The 21,999-nt window shown below is 39.1% G+C and overlaps 1 protein-coding gene across 1 annotated transcript in view; it reads left to right on the top strand.

Annotated features, from left to right (window-relative positions):
* SGCD (sarcoglycan delta) overlaps window positions 1-21,999 on the top strand; it is a 1,043,506-nt gene that overhangs the window by 356,509 nt on the left and 664,998 nt on the right. The window lies entirely within an intron of this gene.

Here is a 21,999-nt window from a genome sequence, read left to right as displayed (position 1 = left end):
CTTGTTGCCTTATCTACGGCATGTGATGACTGATACCTACTTAGTGTAAGAGGTTGTTCAAAGCAGTTTTATCAAGCCAGGGTGGAAACTAGCGCATCACTAAGTATGTTTGAAACACTCGATGCAAGTGGTTTATCTATACACATAGTCATTAAGGCATTTAAAATTGTGATCCATAGAAAACAGCTTGGATGTTCAGTAATAAAAAATAAATAGACTATCTCTTAGCTGTCAAAAATGAAACTGTAGAAGAGTCGTTGATGACATAGGAAAATATTCACTATGTAAAATTATGTAGAAATATATCTTGTATTATAATATGATCTAATTAATATATGTGTTGCCTATCATTTCATACAGGGTCACTTCTTCAAACTCATCCCAAAGATAAACTTGCAGCACTATAAAAACATACAGGCAAATGGCCATTCATTGCAGCAGTATTGATAATAGCAAAGGACTGGCAACAACCTAAATGTCTATCATCAGGGTCAAATGAGGAATTATGTTAGTCATTGAGAAGCAGAGTATTTGTGTGTGGGAAATGAAAAACAGCTGTGATAGATGAGTTTAAATAAAATCATGACCTGAATTTGATTTGTAAATATCAGTTTGAATGAGGATGACTTTATTTGGGAACAAAACAAAACGTCTTTAGTAAATCTGTCCTCGGAAAAAGGCCAGAGAAAATGATCATCGTTTAGTAAGTCTCACTTCTTGGAGGAATTTCTGATCCAGGTCTGAGGTAGAAAATGCATGCACTGAAAGTGACCATCGTCTTGCCATGTCAGAAAACAGAACAAATTACAAAGGCTGTTGAGAATATGTCAAAAAGACTGAGGAGCCAAGTGAAAGAGGCTCCTGCTGGCCAATGATGCAAGGATTTGGGCACTAACAAATATAATGGCTATAATGATTGGAAAACATCAGATATGTTTAAAACCATGAGTACCTAGGAGTGCTAAAAATAAAATCAATCACTGATCATCCTTAGTATGATTGGGAACAAATTATTTTGGAAAGTAATAAAGGAAAGAATCAAGCCTTCATCTTGTCTTGCATATCAGGGTATACCTCAAAGGAATCAAATTACTCACATGGAAAAGATGCACTTTTTAGACATCTTCAGGCAGTAAATGAGGAAAGCATCAAGACATTTACAATATGTAATGAAATAATAGATCTACAGAATGGTCATGAATGTCGCTAACATCATAAAATGGGTGAACCAGATTAGATGGGCTTCTGGTGCAAAGACCACACCAAAACTTATGTTTATTCCTACATAAAAAATCAAAATTGATCCTGAGCAAAACTTTAGATGTAATTACCAATTTATATTAAAAGCAGGAGACAGAGGAACATGTTAAGTAATATCATAAGAGATTAAATTAGTAACATTCACACTGTGGGAAACTCCGGGAGACAACCTAGATTCTTCTAAAAATATCTTACAAAGAATAAAGCTGAAGTGAGAGGGTGTGGGAAACTCCACATTAGAAGATATTTCAAACTAAACCAGTGATCCTTAAACTTTAATTAATGTGCATGTGAATCATCTGGGATCTTGTGGAAATGCAGATTCTGCTTTAGTTGGTCTGAGGATGGGGGAGGCTGAGATTCATCATTTCTAATGGGTTTCCAGGAATGTCGCTGGCCCATCAGCTACACTTTGAATAACTAAGATTTAGGAGACAAACTGACCAATAGCAATGTGTGGACCTAAATTTTATCCTGATTCAAACAAGTAACCTAAGAAAATATTTAGGAGACAGTTGGAAATATGAACGTTAAATATGGATATTTAATGATATTAATAAACCATCGTTAAGTTTGTAGATGAAATAATGGTATTACATTATGATTAATGAAAAGTGTATTTGCTTTATAAAGATACATAATGGAATATTTACGATTGAAATGAAATGATGTCTAGGTTGGTCTCAGAGTAACCTGGAGAAAGGGGAAACTGTAGGAATACAGATGAAACAAGATTGGCCATGAGTTATTAGTTATACTGAATGATGCATATATTGGATCTTTTTGCACTGGTCTACCTATCTTTATGTATGTTTGAATTTTTCCATGATGAAAGTTATTTTAAAAATATATATTGCTTATGCCTAGAAAAAAGAGAATTATGCACTGTAATTGTAACAGTAGTTACAGATTTTTGTTTTCATTTTTTGTGCTTCCTCATAATTTTCAAATTTCTACTAGTGGGTATATAATTTTTTAAATCAAGAAAAAGGTTTTGGTTCTTGATTTCTGGGGGTTTTTGAGGGCAATTCTGTTGATTAAATTGTCCTACCTCACGAATGACTAGGCTTAACAAGCAAAACCCAAGCCCTGTCTAGAGGAACACAAGTTAATTAAATTAACATAGTTTCCCAGCAGAGAGAGAGACAGTAACCAGGGAAGGGAAGGTGGGTTTATTTAGCTTCTTCCTCTGCTAAGGAAACCTGTATTGTGAGAGGAGGCATTGTTGTCTCAGCCTCCAAGAACTAAGAACTTGAGGGTTGGAGGAGAAAGACTTGGGGAATCTAAGTGAAACTCTTTTAAACTTTTATCAGAAAAGGCACGTTAGAAATCCAAGATTGCAATAATATAAGACTCTGTGAGGTTGGGTTGGCAACTGGATTTATCTGTCTTCCTAGTGTGCATTGGCAGGGGACCCTATGACCAGTGCAAGGTAAGATAGTGTGGTGTTTTTAAGGCCCACTGGCTTTGAAGGTAACATAGTTTAGGTTGCAGTCCTAGCTCTGTGACTTAGCTACTACCTGGCTTTGACAAAGTAATTTGCCTTTTCTAAGTCTGAATTTCCCCATTTGTAAAACAGAGAAACAACAATGGCACTTCACAGGTTTGGTAGTATAGTACCTGGAAACACTGCACATGTAATAAATGGAAGTCCTTTTGTGGTTATTGCTAGTAAGAAATGGAATATCCAGACTTGCCATTTAAACCAATCTGTGGACCATTTCCCAATTTGCTGACTTTTTATGTTTCTATTTCTCTTCCTTTTTTCTTTTTAGCAGCTAATGGACCTCAGATTGGACTCTTCTCCTCACAAAAGTGCTGAGATGTTCTCAGACTATCAGTTGTCTTTGCATCTATATGGTTGTCACAAAACTGTTCAGGTCAAATATTCTCCCAAGATACTCATAAGTTAGTAAATAAAATCCTGTATAAGGTATGAACTCTTCTTACAAACAATTATCCTAAAATATTAGCCCGAATTTTTTGTTCAGACTATTTTAAAGGAGTTTTAGAACCCCAGCAGTCCAATTGCCTATTTCATTAACTTCCTGCCCTGTAAGGCGTGCAGGGGTAGATGCAATGATCAATAAGTATAGAGGGGAAATGTGGAGACCAAACCGAGAGAGCCTTGAATGCCACACTAAGAAGTGTGGTTTTGAATTATCAGACAGTGAATTACCAGTCAAAATTTTGATCAATAATATTACCTGATGAGAGTTGAACTCTAGCAAGATTTCTCTGGACTTGGTTTTCTGGATGACCTAGTTGTAGAGAAGGTTTAAAACAGCTAAAAAGTCTTTCTGTCTTCTAGGCCAGAGTGTTTAGAACAGCTAAAAAGTCTTTCTATCTTCTAGCCCAAAACAAGATAATGAAAGACAGGATTAATTGGATGGCATCTAAGGCCCTTCAAATATTCAGTTCACTTCTTAATGAAGTTTTTTACAAGGGTCATTTTGAGAACTAACCAATTGAGACTGGATATAATGGGAATGGGGTACTTCCAAAGAAATTTATGTACCTTCGTCAATGCTGGAATATATGTTGTTTTGTTGCATAGAAATAGGGTGTAAGGATGTTTGGAGGTGGGGAGGCCCTATGAAGAATTTGGGTGGATTCAAATTTAGCCTAAATATGGCTGTTTGAATCTTAATAGGTACAATTTGGATGTTGTAAGTATACAGACTGGGAAATAATATATTTTTTAATATTAAAAAAAGATTGACATTAATTTTAGTGATTAAATGCATTTAATTGAAATACTGGAAAATTTATATCACTATATTTTCCTAGAAATATAGTCATAAGAAAGGGCCACCCAAATGTGTGTTTTTTCTGTTTGCCACCTCATTTTAACATCCCCAGTTCCTATCACCATGGTCAGCGGAATCCCTCTGTCTTGTCTCTGTGTCTGGACTCTCAAAAAAATTGATTTAGAAATCTATTCATTCCTGAAAATGGCGGCTACTGTTAAAAAAAAATAAAAATCTCTTCAAGACTTTATCCTTACCTGAGTCAAAGCACTAGTCTCATAGAGACGTTATTAATGAGTCTGTAAGATTATAATCCCTGTAAAAATTGCAACTGTTTTTTTTACTAAACTTTTTCAGTAGTTCCCAGGATTAACCAAACTTATACATAGTGTGCCCAATCTCTACTATTCTTCAAGGCTAAGAGAACATAAGCCTTGGTCTTTAGCTGAGGATCCTTCAAGGATCAAAATAAAACAGAGCTAGACAAAAGGAACAGAGACAGGGAGTTAATTAAATTTCTGTTAGGTCTCATGTCTAATTCCTGTAAGTTTGCTTCCTGGTTGCTTACTATAGAAACCAAATATGGCAGGCTAATGGATGTCTTTAAATTCATACACTATAACTGGTATCCTGAAAACAGGATTTCACTTAGCTTGAGTTTCTGCCTTAAAGGATGGGAGAAAAAGATTTAAAAATGAACCCATTGCATGAATGTTAATGAATTGGACCCCTCAATGGAAATAAAGCTATTTTCAGAGGCAGTGTTAAATGTAGGAATCACAGTAGAAATTTGTGCTATGCCAGGTGTTAGTGGAAGGACAATGCATAATTGCTGTTAATTAGAAGAAATAGAAAACTAGGAACAGGAGAAATTTATTCTTAATGTAAAGAAAAAGTAAGACGCAAAGACAAGAAATATCTAATGGGTTATCTGGACAGTTTCATAGATGAACTGAGAGTTTGGGGACATGTGTTGGAGTGTTCTTCCAAGTTACTTTAATGTGTGTGTTTGAACAATTCAGTCGTTGAGATTGGCAGGTAAAAGATATTTGGTGATAATTCTAGGGATTTTCACTTTTTTTTTTAATTGGCAAAATTCTTTCTTTAGAAATTTTGTTGAAACAAGTAACTGACCAACAACCTTCACCGTTCAACCTTCCTCTCTACCTGCAGTGGCCTGCGATGTCTCTAGAATTTTAAAATTCTTTAGAATATGGCCATTATGACCCACCTCCCCTTCTTTCCAGTTTCATGAATGAAATTCAGGAAACTTACTTGTAAAAAATTACAGGATGGAGTAGATGCAAAGTTAGGACAAGATGGCTGTCTTCTGTATCTTACCTGATCTCCCCTCTATTATATCATACTCTCTCACCCAGGCCAGTCTCCTACCTGTAATCCTAGCACTTTGGGAGGCCAAGGTGGGAGGATTACTTTAGCCCAGGATTTCAACACTGGCGTGGGCAACATAGTGACACCTCGCCTCTACAAAAATTGGCAAAAAAAGTTAGCTAGGCATGGTGGTGTGTGCCTGTAGTTCTAGCTACCTGGAAGACTAAGGTTGGAGGATTGCTGGAGCCCAGGAGGTAGAGGCTGTAGTGAGCTGTGGTTATGCCACTGCACTCTAGCCTGGGTGACAGTGAGACCCTGTCTCAAAAAGGTAAAATAATCTCTATTTTCTATTCATGTACAGAGTAATTGGGTAGCATAATTAGAAGTCCAATTCTTGGTGGTTAGGGTTGTGAGAAATTCCAGAGAGTAAGCCACATGTTCTCTACCCATTTAGCCACAGGGGTTTTCTTCATAACTCCTTATTTGAAAGCCCTATATGTTCAGGTGAAAGAGTTGCTCAAGGGGTCTGTGAAGCAATGCTTGACAAGTCTGAAACTTGAGAGGAGAGAAAAGTGGCAAAGCACTGGGAAGGAGGGGAACCATTTCATGGAAGAAGGATGACCCAGCTAGGTCTTGAAGGGTAAGATTCAAGTAAATGAATAGAAGTAGAGAGATTGTACATAGAGCCTGAGATGGGAATAAGGAGGAGAAATGGAGGGATAATATGTGAGCATCAGGCTTATTTTCCTGATGGCCTCAAATTGTCTGGTTTATGTAAATGTTTGCTTATTTATTGTCTGTCTTTTGGAACCAGAATATAGACTACATGAGAGGCAGTGACCCTTTGATCTCAAACGTAACTCAAGTGCCCAGTGCAGTATGCACAGAAGGTTCTGTGGTATGGATGAAAGACTGAATATAGGGAATCGATTGAATTGTCATCTTGGGCTCAGACTGAAGCAAGCTGATCATAATCCCAAAAGACACAATCCAAAATACCATAATCCCAACTGTTGAAATCCTGAAAGGTCAAAATCTCAAAAATATAATTCGGACAAAATAATTGCGAAACTCTTATAAAATACGTATTTACTTGGGAGGCCAAGGCAGGCAGATCGCGAGGTCAGGAGTTAGAAATCAGCCTGGCCAGCATGGTGAAACCCCGTCTCTACTAAAAATATACAAGTTAGCCGGGCATGGTGGCATGCCTGTAGTCCCAGCTACTTGGGAGGCTGAGGCAGGAGAATCACTTGAACCCAGGAGGTGGAGGTTGCAGTGAGCCAAGATTGCATCACTGCACTCAAGCCTGGGCGAGAGAGCAAGACTCCCTCTCAAAAAAAGGAAAAGAATGTATTTATACTTTAAAAGAGGAATTTATTTGAGAAACACAAAAATATGACAGAACACTTCATAGACTACTTTGCACAATAAAATAGGTGATAATAGCATTCATGTTTTTGCAGGCATAAACAGTCAGGTGTGCTAATGACAGTCACACTGGTATAACAATTATGAGCAAATGAACCATATTCATGAAGAAATAGTTCAAAAAGGGAAATGTATAAGCACATATTATGGTAATGATGTGCACCCAGCTTCTAATTTCAGTTATCTGAGATACTGTGACAAACTGTCTTCTAAAGAAATCGATCAAAAACCTGGGTGGGTCACTGCATATGCAGTTGCCCAAAGAGCTGATATCTTGAGAAATTATATTTTTTACAAACACAAATGTACAAAAAGGACATCTCTTCATTTATTGAGGAAATTTCAGTGTTTTTAGATATGTACACAATGCTTACACACAAAGTCAACATTAGCCTAATGCGTTATCATGTAGTCAAATTTACAAAAAAATGCATAAAGTGAATTAGAACTCTTTAAAAGTCTCAACACAATGTATACCTACAGCATTGGAAATGACGCAAAGGTGAAATAGATAGCATAGTGAATAGTAAAACATGCTGACAATTTAAAATAATAGTGGAAAAAATTAAAAGAGTAAAAAAGAAAAAACTGCAAACATATGACATATGAAAAATAAAAAATGATACTACAAGGATAGATTACGAGTAGATGCACAGAGGTAGTCTATAAGAGACTTTAGGGATTTTGATCTTTCGAGATTTCAACATTTGGGATTTGGAGTAATCCAAACCCAGATTGAGGGCCCAGGAACATCAGGATTTAAGGCTTGGAATTAACCTGTTGTTGAATTAACGGTTGTTGAATAGAGAGGTGAACAAATTCTATTGATCTTTTATAATGGTTAATATGACAGTGGGGTCCTGATAGATTTTGATGGGTAGAAAGAAACAGGGTAATTATGGAAGATTTAAGAGTCCTTTGTAATAATTCAAGTATGGGGTTATAAAGATGGGTATTCGGGTGATGATGTTAAGAACAATACAGAAGTGTTTGATATAGAAAACCTCACAGAAGCAGAGTTAATGAGATCCCGTAACTGGCCAGAGTACATTGAAGAGTCCATTGGTTCATCTTCATTATTTTCTACTTGCAGCTCATCTCCTGATTTAGACTGCTGACTGTGATGAGAATCTGGGTAGCTATTCAGAAGTCGTTTTAGGCTTTGGGGCTTCCACACAGATGGAATCCTAAACTAATCTTTTGCATTACTCCAAAATCTGGAACTTTTTCCAGAGTTGTCCTTTTGATTTGAAAAATACTGTAGACTAGTAACACTTATTTTGGATTTGGGTCTTCATTTTAGAATAAGCTCCCAGAATGAGACTACCTACTATCTCGTGGTCGCCATACTGAACTAGGAAGTGATGAAAACCCTTGAGAAATTAAAGTGGGCCATTCTCTGCCATTTCTGTTTTGTTCTGATTGCTTCAAAATTCACAGGTTTCTTTTTGTATGTTGTCTTCCTTCTTCCATGTATCTTTACCTTGATACAGAAGGAGGTTTATTTTTTTCCTGTGTTCCTTTTCCACTGCTATTTTTGTTCTTGTTTTTGTTTCACTTTCTAAGAGTTGCTGGGAATAACCCTCATTTTCACTGTTTTAAATGGTTGCTTCATTTACCATAATTTTATGTAGTGTACGATATAAAACCTTACCACCTGTTCAGTTCAAAATTAAACCTCTCAGTACAAAAGAAAGATTCAAAAGAATTTCTAAGGCATGTGGGAAGGATTGAAGTGAGGAAAACAGACTTTTTCCTGAGGCAGTGTCAAACTCTGAAGCCAGCCTCCAGACTCTCTTGAAATTGTTAGCTAGCTATGGGATGAAGTTTGGTATCTGATATTTCTTAATAATTAAATTTAGGTACTATATCAGTAGCAGATAATCCCACGTGTACCCCAATTTCTTCCCACCCTCCAGGTGTTTTCATTTTTATTCATATTTTTGTAGGTTTCACAACAATGGAGCACCCTAGACTTGAACATTACATCTGGGTAATTAGCTATGAAAGGATTAGAGAAAAGAGGCTGTGTTGTAGAGCTCCCAAATGAACATTTGCTAGAGACACTTTTTGATGTGAATCTGGAGCCTTCTGTATAAGGTGTCAATGACATATACACACCACACCCCTAGATGTTCTCTCCTTTCTAAGAACTTATCTTCCTGGAAATCCCATCTCCCTTGGTGTCTGACACTACTGTGTACTCTGTGTATGTGTGTGTGTGTGTGTGTGTATATATATACACACATATATACACACACAGAAAGTTCCCTTGCGTGCTTTGCTCAGTTTTCCTTAATGATATTATTTTGCTAAACTAGTATAATTTTACAAATTTGGTGTGGCTCTGAAATAGTCTTCTTTGACTCCATGTCCCACATCAAGGATATTAATATTGATGGAATCTACCAATTTTATTCAGATTTTTGCAGTTTTACTTGCACTTATTTGTGTGTGTATGTTAAGTTCTATATAATTTTATCACTGTGTAGGTTCATGCATCACCACCATAGTCAAAATGCTAAACATTTCTGACCTCACAGCAGTTCCTCATGTTGCCTTTTGTGCTAGGCTGTTATTGCATTGATATAAAGAAATAGCTGAGACTGGGTAATCTGTAAAAAAAAATGTTTATTTGGCTTACAGTTCTCCAGGCTATATAGGAAGCATGACACTGAACATGGTGGAAGGCAAAGGGGGAGGAGGCACCTCACATGGTGAGAGAGGGAGCAAGAGAAAGAGAAAGAGTGAGGGCAAGATGCCACACACCTCTCTAAACAACCATATCTCTTGAGTATTCACTATTGTGAGGATAGCACTGAGCCCCAAGGGATCTGCCCCCCATGACCCAAATCCCTCCCACCAGGCCCTACCTCCAATACTGATGATCACATTCAACATGAGACTTAGTGGGGACATATAATCAAACCATATCATTGCATCCCTGATCCCCCAAAGCTTATGTCCTTTTCATATTGCAAAATATAATCATGCCTTCCTAACAGTCCACCAAAGTCTTAACTCATTCCAGCATTAACTCAAAAGTTCCAAGTCCAAAGTCTCCTTTGGAGATGTGTTCCTTCCATCTATGAGCCTGTAAAATCAAAACAAGTGTTTACTTCCAGGATACAATGAGGGTAGAGACATTGGGTAAACATTCCCATTCCCAAATGGAGAAATCAGCCAAAAGAAAGGGGCTACAGGCCCCATGCAAGTTCAAAACCTGGGAGGGCAGTAACTCAATGTTAAAGCTCTGAGATAGTCTTCTTTGACTCCGTGTCCCACATCCAGGGCACAATGCTGCAAGAGGTGGGCTCCTAAGGTCTTGGGCAGTTCCACACCTATGGCTCTACATACTTCAGCTCCCACAGCTGCTCTCACAGATTGTTGAGTATCTGCAGCTTTTCCAGGCACAGGGTGCAAACTGCTGGTGGATCTACCATTTTGGAATATGGAGGACCATGGCCTCATTCCCATAGCTCCACTACACAGTGCCCACTGTGTGGGGCCTTGAGCCCCACATTTTCTCTTTGTTCTGCCCTAGTAGAGGATTTCTGTGAGCACTCTGCCTCTGCAGCAGACTTCTGCCTGGACAGCCAGGCTTTCTGATACATCCTCTGAAATCTAGGAAGAGGCTGCCATGTCTCCTTCATGCTTGCACTCTGTTTGCCTACACGCTTAATACCACATAGGAGCCACCGAGGCTTACAGCTTGCACCCTCTAAAGCAGTTGCCTGAGTTGTATCTCAGGCTCTTTGAGCCATGGCTAGAGCTGAAAGCAGCAGGGATGCAGAGAGCCTCCTAGGGTGGTGGAGTGCAGTGGCACCCCAGGCCTGGCCCATGAAATCATTTAGTCCTCTTAGGTCTCTGAGCTTGTGATTTGAGCTCTCTGGAAGATCTGTGAAGTGCCTTCTAGGTCTTTTTCCCATTGTCTTGGCTAATTGCACTTGCCTCCTTTTTAGGTATGCAAATTTCTCTGGCAAGTAAGGCAGGCTGCTTTAATTTATGCCCTGAAAACTGGCTTTTCTTTTCCATAATATGGCAAGGCTGCAGATTTTCCAAACGTTTATGATCTGCTTCCTGTTTAAATATAAAGTCTAACTTTGTTGTTTCTTTGCTCCCACATCTGAGCATAAGTTATTAAAAGCAGCCAGGCCACATCTTGAATGCTTTGCATTCATATAAATTTCTTTCTGTAGATACCCTAAATAATCATTTTGAAGTCCAAACTTCCACAGATCCCTAGGGCGTGAACACAATGCAGCGCAGTTCTTTGCTATGGCGTAAAATGAGTGATCTTTGTTGTAATTTCCAATAAGTTCCTCATTTCCATCTGAAACCTCATCAGCCTGTTTTTCACTGTCAATATTTATATCAATATTTTAGTCACAATCCTTTACTAGTCTTTAAAAAATTCCGAACTTTCCCGATCTCCTATCTTCTTCTGAGTCCCCCAGACTCTTTCAATCTCTGCATGTTGCCCAGTTCCAAAGTCACCTATACATGTTCACTATTTTAATAACAATACCCTACTCCTGGTACCAATTTTATGTGTTAGGCCATTCCTACATTGCTATAAATAAATATCTTATACTGGGTCATTTATAAAGAAAAGAGGTTTCATTGGCTCATGGTTCTACAGGCTGTACAGGAGGCATTGTGCCAGGCATCTGCGCTCAGCTTCTCATGAGGGCTTCAGGAAGCATACAATTATGGTGGAAGGTAAACAGGGAGAAGACATCTTATTGCTGAGAGAGGCAGTGAGAGAGAGAGAGAGTAGTGAGGAGATGCCACCCACCTCTAAACAAACTTATCTCATGAGTACTCACTCAGTATTATGAGGACGCACTCACTGTCATGAGGACAGCACCAAGCCATGAGGGATCTGCTCTCATGATGCAAACCCTCCCACAAGGGCCCACCTCCAACACTGGGGATCACAATTCAACATGAGATTTGATGTAGACATATATTCAAACCATAGTGCTTTTTTTTTTCTTTGAGACAGGGTCTCACTCTGTCACCTAGGCTCAGTGCAGTGGAACAATCATAGTTCACTGCAGCATTGATCTCCCTGGTATAAGCAATCCTCCTGCCTCAGCCTCCTGAGTAACTGGGACTATAGGTACATGCTACCACGTGCAACTAATGTTTTTATTTTTACATTAAACACCAAGTCTCGCTATGTTGCCCTGGCTGGTTTCAAACTCTTGTGCTCAAGCAATCCTTCTGCCTCAGCCCCCACAAAGTGCCAGGATTACAGACATGAGCCACTGTGCCCAACCTTGTTCCCTTTTTATAAACATTCCCACCTCCTTTCTCTGTAAGGGCAAAGGGAAAACTTTCACTTCACTCTGAAAGTTTGCTGAAAATCAACTGACAAAAGGAAGAATAATAAGGAGAAAAAGCATACAAGTTTATTAATGTGCACGGAGGCTACAAATTTATTAATGTGCGTGGAGGAGAATCACAGAGTAATTGCCCCACTATGCAATGGGGTACAGATGATTATCTATGCTTCTTATGGGAAAGGGGGATAGGAATATGTGAATAATTTTAGAGATATAGTAAATGATTTTAGGGATATGTAATGGGCTTGATAAACACACATTTGACTGAGACAAAGTCTGTTGGGCCTGTAGAGCAGACAGTGATTTATGATAAATGTCTGTCCAGGTGTGTTAACAGACTTCAGCCTCAAGTTTTTCAATCTGAGTTTAATTAATGAAAAATTAGGAAAAGGACCAGAAGTATTTGATTTTTTTTCTTTGGTGGGTCCAGATCTTAGGCAGATAAGAGAACTTCAGAGAACAATTTCATCCTGTGCTTTGGTAAAGAGGGTTGAGAGACAGTAGTGTGTGTGTGTGTGTGTGTGTGTGTGTGTGTGTGTGTGTGTAGGCTGGTTGGCGGGGGAGGGAGGGGCCCAGGGTGGCGGGGTTAGTGGTGGGGAAGTCAGAGAGACCCTGAAATTTTTTCAGGTCAGCATGTCAAAGTGCCATATTTTGGAGTATCTGTTTCTGAGCCCCAGTGCCTCTCAGCCCCTTACCCTCTATACCTTACCACTAACCTGTCTTCCACTTCTAAAAATTTGATCATTTCAATAGTGTTCTATATAGCAAACCGTACAGTATATAACCTTTTGTGATTGGCTTTAACGCCACATAATCCTCTGCAGATTCAACCAAGTTGTTGCATATGTCAGTAGCCTGTTCCTTTGTATTATGGAGTAGAATTTCGTGGTATATACCACAGTTTGCTTAAACATTCATTTCTTGAATGACATCTGGTCTGATTTCAATTTTAGCTATTACAAATACAAGTACAATGAATATTCATATTCTAGTTTTTGTGTGAAAATAAATAAGATAAATCTTTTTATTTCTCAGAAATAAATTTCTCAGAAATACATCAGGATTGCATAAATGGGATAGATATCCAGGAGCACAGTTGCTGGGTCATATGGTAGTTGCATGTTTAATTGTTTTTGCAAAACTACAAAACTGTTTTCCCAAAGTGGCTGTGCCATTTTATAATTCTGCCAGCATGTATATGTGATCCAGTTCTTTGTCATCCTTGCTAGCATTTGATGTTGTCCTATTTATTTTTAATTTTTAGCCATCCCAAAAGGTATGTAGTGGTATCTCACTGTAGTTTTAATTTGCCTTTTCCTAATAGCTAATGATGTTGAACATCTTTTCATATGCTTATATGCTATCTGTATATCTTCTGTGGTGAAATGTCTGTTTATGTCTTTTGCCCATTCTCTAATTGAATTGTGTTTTAAAAAAATTTTTGAGTTGTGAGAGTTCTATATATATTCGAGATACTAGTTTCATTGGATTGTAGTTTGCAAATATTTTCTCTGTTTATGCCTTGTGTTTTCATCCTCTTTGCTTGGAATTTCACAGAGCTAAAGTTTTAAATTTTGATGAGGTTAAATTTATCATTTGTTTCCTTTTTTTTTTTCTTTGAGATGGAGCTTTGCTCTTGTTGCCCAGACTAAAGTGCAATGGCATGATCTTGGCTCACCGCAACTTCCGCCTCCCAGGCTCAAGCGATTCTCCTGCCACCACAGCCTCCAGAGTAGCTGGGATTACAGGCATATGCCACCACATCTGGCTAATTGTTGTATTTTTAGTAGAGACAGGGTTTCTACTTGGTCAGGTTGGTCTTGAACTCCTGACTTCAGGTGATCTGCCCACCTCAACCTCCCAAAGTGCTGAGATTACAGGCGTGAGCCACCGTGCCCAGCCCATTTTTTTTTTCCTTTTATGGCTTGTACTTTTGGTATCACATTTAAAGACTCTTTCCCAAGGCCTAGACCTTAAAGATTTTCTCCTTTTTTCCTGAAAGTTTTACAGGTTTATATTTTTCACTTGTCTATTTCTTTGAGTTAGTTTTTGTGTCAAGCGTGAGCTTTAGATCAGGGTTTTTTTTTTTTTCTTTCTTTCTTTTTTTGCCTGTGAATGTCCCATTGCTCCAGTAACATTTGTTGAACGGGCATTCTTCATCAAAGCAGTTTCGTACCTTTATCACAAATCAATGGAGTATATTTATGTGGACCTATTTCTAGGTCTTCTGACTGTACCATTGATCGATGTGCCTATCTCCCCAACAGTATCACAATCCTGTGATTACTTAGCCATACAGTAAACCTTAGTATGATGTAGAATAATTCCTCCTCCTTCATTTTTCTTTGTAAAGCTTGCTTTGAATAGTCAAGAACATATGTCTTTTCAATTAAATTTTAGAATAAGCTTGTCTGTGTCTACAAGAAACTTTGCTTGGAATTTGACAGGCATTGCATTAAACTTGTAGTTCAATTTTGGGATATTGACACCTTTATTATGATAAATAGTCCATTCTATCAATACAGTATGTTTTCCTATATAGGTATGACTTCTTCAATTTTTTCAATAGCACTTTATAATTTTTAGTATATAAATACTATGCATAGTTTGTAAAGTTTATGCCACAGTATTTCATTTTCTTATGAATGACTATAGATGGTGTTGTTGCTTAATTTCAGTTTCTGCATGTTCATTGTTGGTATATAGAAATGGGATTAATTTTTTGGTTTTGATCTTATAATCGCTCATCAAAGTACCAACCAGGCTAGACTCCGCTTAGCTCCCGAGATCAGAAGAGATCAGACATATTCAGGGTGGGGTGGCCTTAGAAATGTTTATCTTATCATCTGTGACCTTGATGAACTCATATATTCTAAGATTTTTGTTTGTGTGGATTCTTTGGGATTTTCTATGTAGACAGTGAGGTCCCCTGTAAATAGAGACAGTATTATCTCTTTCTCTTCATTATGTCTGATCTTTATTTTACTTGCCTTGTTGTGTTGACTAGGATTTCCAGTACTATGTTTAACAAGACTGGTGATAGTTGAAATCCTTATCTTATTCCTGATCTTAGAGAGAAAGCATTTATGTTGTCATTAAGTATGGTGTTAGATACAGGTTTTCCGTGGATTGTTTTTATCTGTTGAAGTGATTTCCCTCTATCCTAACTTGCTGTGAATTTTATCATGAATGAATGCCATATTTGGACAAGTGCTTTTTATAGGTCAACTGGTATTATCAAATGACTTTTCTTCACTGTATTGATATGATGGGTTAGGTAGATTAATTTTTGAATGTTGAACCTACCTTGCATACCTGGAATAAATCTCAATTGGTCATGATGTGTAATTCTGTTTACATATTGTTGGAGTTGGGTTGCTAATATTTTATTGAGAATTTTTGCCTCTAGGTTCATGAGAGATACTTGTCTGTAGCTTTCATTCTTTTTGTTGTTGTTGTTGTTGTTGCTGTTCTGTCTCTATCTGGTTTTGATATCAGGGTAATACTGGACTGATGTGGTTTCGATATGTGTCCCTTCTAAATCTCATGTTGAACTGTAACCCCCAGTGCTGGAGGTGTGGCCTGGTGGGTGGTGTTTTGGTTATGGGGGATGATCCCTCATGGCTTGGTGCTGTCCTCGTGACAATTTGTCAGGCGATCTGGTTGTTGTTTTAAAGTGTGGCACCTCTCCCTACATGCCACTCTTTGTCTTCCCCCGGCTTTTGCCATGTGAAATGCCTGCTCCCACTCTGCTTTCTGCTATGAGTAAAAGGTCCCTGAGGCCACCCCAGAAGCCAAGAAGATGCCAGTGCCATGCATGTACAGCCTGTAGAACTGTGAGCCAATTAAACCTCTTTTCTTTATAAATTACCCAGTTTCAGGTATCTTTTTATAGCAGTGCAAGGATAGACTAATACATGGACTCGTAAGTTGAAAAGTAGTCTATTTTCTATTTCCTGAAAGATACTGTGTAAAATTACTATTCTTTAAATATGTGGTAGAATTCTCCAGTGACACTATCTGGCCCTGGAGATACCCTTTTTAGGGGCTTGGGTTGAGGGGAGGGTGATTGCCAGGTGATCTAGGGTTTCTTTATGGGCTAGTGAAACTATTTTAAAATTGCTTGTGGTGTTGGACAATTCACTCTAAATATACTATTACACTAATAGCCATTGAGCCCTGTACTTTAAAATGGTAAAACATTAAATTATTTGTTTCCATGTGTTTCCCATGTTGGTCTCTTCTTGCTTTCCTGCAAGTTACTTGAACCTTTTAAAAGGATTCCACCTTTACTTATACTGTGTTTGAGTGTATCTTTTTCTATAGTTTTCATAGTGTTTCTCTGGCTGTAACAATACCTGGGAAAAATAAACTTTATGACAGTATACTGTTATTAACATTTTATCACTTCAGGCAAGGTACAAAAGCCTCTATTTTGGTCAATGTAACCTTCCCACTTGAAATAACATTGTCTTATATAGCAGAATGCTGTAATTTTTAAAAATGATCAAATAGGATGCATAAAATTTTGGGAAAGAGATCGTCTACTGTCTGTACTGCATTTCTGCTCTTTTCCTTTTTCCTTCTTCCTTCTTGACACTTCTGCAACCAAGCACAGGTTCTACTGTTCATCACTTACAAAGACAAATAACAGGTATGAGTGCAGTGGGAGGAAAGAGACTTATTCCAGAGCTATCAGTGGAGGAATGGCCAAGGCTCTATGCCTTAAATAAGCCATTTCAAATGTTGGAAAAAATGCAAGAGTTTAAGAAGGGGAAATTGGTTCTTAAGGGCACTCAGGAGTGGTAAGGGGTCACCAGACTACATGACTTGTTCTGATGACTCGAGTTATTGTCCCATCTGGTGAATGGGCTGGCATCATATCAGGCACAGTCAGGTTGTAAATTAACTGTAGCCTTCAGATAACTGCCTAGTGGGGAAGAATTTCATAGGTGCCTGGATTGTTTCAAAATTTAGTCTCTGGAACTTCTAAGTACGTATTCAATTAGATAAGGGAAACATGGTGCAACGGGGTACCTGGTGGAAGGAAAGTAAGCAAAGGTTACCATTTTGCTTTTAAGAAGCTAAACAAGAAATAAGCAAGGAAGGAAAAGAAAACTATTTAAAAATAGGGTCTTTGGTTACAACTCTCTACTGGCAGCTAATTCCATTCCATTCCTATGGATAGTGGATATGCATTCTGGCTACTTCCTGCTGAATGGGGTGTCGTTAAAGGACATTGGAATGGAACTGATTTACTTGGAGTTGAAAATATTTTCAAGTACCTGGGCCCATAAAGGAAGCCTGTTGGAGCATTATAATAGAAGGGTTTGCAAGCCTCTGGGAAAGTCTATCTTGCATTCCCATGCAGATTATATAACAGTAGTAGGATCCACAGCAAAGAAGTATGCCTATTCCTGCAATTATCATCAAAGTCACAAGTTAACTTTTTCCACCAGGATGGTCCTGACCAGCGTCAGAATGCAAATCATTGATCTAGTAACAATGTAGGGTCAGATATGACGTGAATTTGTTTATGCATATTATTTAGGGCTAATGAGATATTTTTCAAGTTATCTAGAATATATTATATAACACTTGGTTTTAATGCAGGCACAGGTGCCCCCTTGAACAGCCATTAGAATATCTAGTGCCAGCTGGGTGTAGAGGAGGACTACGTGCTCGCAAACGAGACGTTCCTGATAAGTCCTGCTCTTGCAAACGAAGCAGGGCGTTGGGGGCTTGTTTATGTGTAAACATCTTGAAAATCCAGAAAGTCAGGGAAAGGTCAGAAAAACAACAATGTGTCTTGTGACTTGGCAACATTCCACAAACGACTGTATAAAATAAAGCAGAGTGTGCCATTCGTGGCGGCCGCCATGTTTGTCTTGTCTTGTGCTGTCTTGTGTGTTCATTTGTTTAGGAAACACGCGGACCCCAACAGCTGGGTGGGTGTGGTGGCGCACGCCTGTAATCCCAGCAGTTTGGGAGGCCGAGGCGGGTGAATTACCTGAGGTCAGGAGTTCGAGACCAGCCTGGCCAACATGGTGAAACCCTATCTCTACTAAAAATACAAAAAATTAGCTGGGTATGGTGGCACGTGCCTGTAGTTCCAGCTACTTGGGAGGCTGTGGCAGGAGAATTGCTTGAACCTGAGAGGCAGAGGTAATATATATTATTATCATTATATATATATAGTGCCTTCTGATTTTGTTAAACAGCTTTATGCATATGGTACATTTTGCCGTTTATCAGAGATGTACCCTGTCATTTAGAGCCCCTTGGGTGTAATTAGCAAGGGCTTCCATGTGCTAGATGACATCATCCAGACCCAGGGGTGGAGGAACATAGAAGCTAGGTGATTGTACCAGCGAAAAATGGACCTGGTTCATCTTTTAACCATGTGAGGAAGATTAGCGGGTTATTCTATAGTCTTTGCCCAGTGTCCCTGAGCCCAGAAGAGGCCCAGTGTACAGTGTCCTAGCCATTCTGATGATAGCCAGGGTGAGAGGTTTATACCACATAACCACTGAATTCAATTAGAAGCGTACCAGTTAATGCCAGGTCACTGGGATCAGTCACTTGCAGCCATCCCCCTTTCCTGTAGAACTGTAGTATGTCGATGCTGTTCTGAGGGAATCCAGCCCATGACTCGAGTATCTGGCCATGGTTCAAGGGGCTATCTGACTTAAGCATCCTGCTGGTTTGTCATCCATATAAAGCTTTCCTAGATTTGAAGAAACCTGTTTTTATAGTGAGAGTTCTGGGGCCCTCCTTCTTGGATTATCAGTTTTGCATCTAGTAGTGGAGGGGCCAGTGTGATTACTGTTTCTTGTGTTACATTTATCGAGAAAGGCTTCCCAAGTCCAGAGTCATTAAGATTCTTATTTATGGGTCATTGGGTTGTATCTTTTCTGGTTACACCTGACATCTATTCCTCTGTCCACTACTTAAGGTCTTCTATGAAGACTTGCAAGTGTGACTAGGCATTTTTCTGTATAGGTGATATCCAGCAAGGCAGAGAAATAAGGGTTGGTTGGTTTGTTTTTTTGTTGAGACAAGGTCTCACGTTGTCACCCAGGCTAGAGTGCAGTGGTGCAATCATGACTCACTGCAGTTTGGACACCTGGACTCAAGTGATCCCCCCACCTCAACCTTCTGAGTATCTGGGACCACAGATGTGCACTGCTACACTCAGCTAATTGTTTATTATTATCATTATCGTTGTTTTTTATAAAGACAAAGTCTCCCTATGTTGCCCAGCCTGTGAGGGTTTCATTCTATTCATTCTATAGGAAATTAAAAACAGATCTTTACTTACCTGTAATTTTTCTTAAGTAGTAGTTTTCACTCTTCTGGCTCACATGTCCAAGCAGGCTCCTCTGTGGGGTCAAGCTAGGGTGGAGCCACCTTTATTTCACAGTGGTGGACCCATGGTTTCATTCTGGACGGGTTGACTGATGAATGAGAGGTCAGCAGCTCATCATGGGATCCAGTCCATTTTTCAGTCAGTTGTTGATTTGGCCCTTGATTTTTCCAGGACTTTAATGGCACCTTGTCCCCTGGATGGAACAGGTGAAGAAGCTCATCTGTGGAGTAGGCATACCTGGAAAGAGCAAATTGCTGCATAGTTAGTAATGTCTGTTCTAATTGTTGTACATATTATTTAACCCTGAACTCACTGAAGAGATTCAAAGGTGGGATCCCTGGTAAAGGGGTCTGGAATAGTCTCCCATATATAATTTTAAAGAGGCTCAATATAAGCCCATTTCATGGTGCTACTCTGATTTGGAGCAAGGCAATAGGCAAAATCTTATTCCAACTCAGATTGCTTTCCTGGCAGAGTTTGGCCATTGTACTCTTTAAGGTATAGTTGATCTTCTCTGTGTTCCCCATCGATTGTGGTCTCCATGACAAATGCAATTTTTATTAAATCTGTAATGCTTGACTTACCTTCTGGATAACTTCTGAAATAAAGGAAGAGCCATTGTCATTTTGTATAGTGAATGGGAGTCCAAACCTGGGAATTACTTCCTTCAATAATGCTTTGGCTACCTCTGTAGCTCTCTCAGATTTAGCAGGGTATACCTCGACCCATCCCCAACAGGTGTCCCCAAATACCAAAAGAAATCTATAATTCTTACTGGCCTTGGGTATTTGAGTGAGATTTGAGTGAGGTAAACCTGTTTGTCCTCAAAATGGTGTAGCCTTTGTATTACACAGCCCTAGTGGAGTGGGAGGGTAGTGATTTAAATTTTGGGATTATTCTTAGTACATAAAACATGTCCTTACATTATTTTCTGAATAGTTTTCTGGAGGTGTGTGTCCCTGAGGTAGGTCAATATTAGGTTGGCAAGAGTATCTCTCCTATAGTGTGTTCCCTTGTGTAGAAGTTTTAAAATCGGATAAACCAGGGCCTCAGGGAGTAAAATTATTCCATAGGCATCAGTTTTCCAGAGTTAATCTGGGTCTGTTTTACCAAAGCCCCAGACCCAGGGGTGCTTTTCATCTTTCTCAGTGGAATGGAGTTTAAAATCTGATGAATCCAGATGAATATAAAGGACCCTGACATCTCTGTTTCCCAAACGGACCACTTTGCAGCCTTATGAGCCATTCAATTTGGTTTGGCTTTTTGAGAGTTATCTTTCTGGTGCCCAGGAGAGTGTATGATGGAGGCCTGGATGGGCACAGCAACTGCTCCTAACAGGGCTAAAATTCCCATTGGGTGTTTAATGTCCTTATTTCCTGATGTTAGGAGCTCTCTCTTTTTCCAGATGGCTCTGTGAGCATACACTACTATCAGGAGAACCAGCCCCCAATATTTCAGTGTAGGTTCTTTTCTATTTTCCCTAAGTGTTGACCAGTCTGAGAAATAAAGAGAAAGAGTACAAAAAGAATTTTACAGCTGGGCCTCCAGGGGTGCCATCACATATTGGTAGGACCATGATGGCTACCTCAAGCTGCAAAACCAGCAAGTTTTTATTAGGGATTTTGAAAAAGGAGGGGATGTCACATGCTTCAAAGGGCAATAAAAGATCACAAGTCAAAGGGCAGAGCAAGATCACAAGGCAAGGGCAAAGCTAGAATTACTGATGAGGGTCCATGTCCCACTGGGCATGCATTGTCTTGATAAACGTCTTAACAGGAAACAGGGTTTGAGACCAGACAACCAGTCTGACTAGAATTCATCAGGCTGGAATTTCCCAATCCCAGTAAGCCTGAGGGCACTGTAGAAGACCAGGGTGTATTTCATCCCTTATCTCAACCATATAAGACAGACATTCCCAGAGCAGCCGTTTATAGACCTACCCCTGGGAATGCATTCCTTCCCCAGGGTTACCAATTATTAATATTCCTGGCTAGGAAAAGAATTCAGTGATATTTCTCCTGCTCACACGTCCGTTTATAGGCTTCCTGCAAGAAGAAAAATATGGTTGTATTCTGCCCGACCCAGCAGGTAGTCAGACCTTATGGTTATTTTTCCTTGTTCTCTGAAAATCGCTGTTATGTTTTTCTTTTCTAGGGTGCCCTGATTTCATATTGTTCAAACACACATGTTTTGCAAACAATTTGTACAGTTAACACAATCATCACAGGGTCCTTAGGTGACATACATCCTCAGCTTATGAAGATGATGGGATTAAGAGATTAAAGACAGGCATAGGAAATTATAAGAGTATTGACTGGGGAAGTGATAAATGTCTGTGAAATATTCACAATTTATGTTCAGAGATTGCAGTAAACACAAGCATAAGAAATTATAAAAGTATTAATTTTGGGAACTAATATATGTCCATGAAATCTTCACAATTTATGTTCTTCTGCCACAGCTTCAGCTGGTCCCTCCGTTTGGGGTCCCTGACTTCCTGCAACACACT

The sequence above is a fragment of the Chlorocebus sabaeus genome, chromosome 23 (genome assembly GCF_047675955.1).
Source record: "Chlorocebus sabaeus isolate Y175 chromosome 23, mChlSab1.0.hap1, whole genome shotgun sequence".
NCBI classification, from domain to species: domain Eukaryota; kingdom Metazoa; phylum Chordata; class Mammalia; order Primates; family Cercopithecidae; genus Chlorocebus; species Chlorocebus sabaeus.
This window is presented reverse-complemented; position numbering and strand designations above follow the sequence as displayed.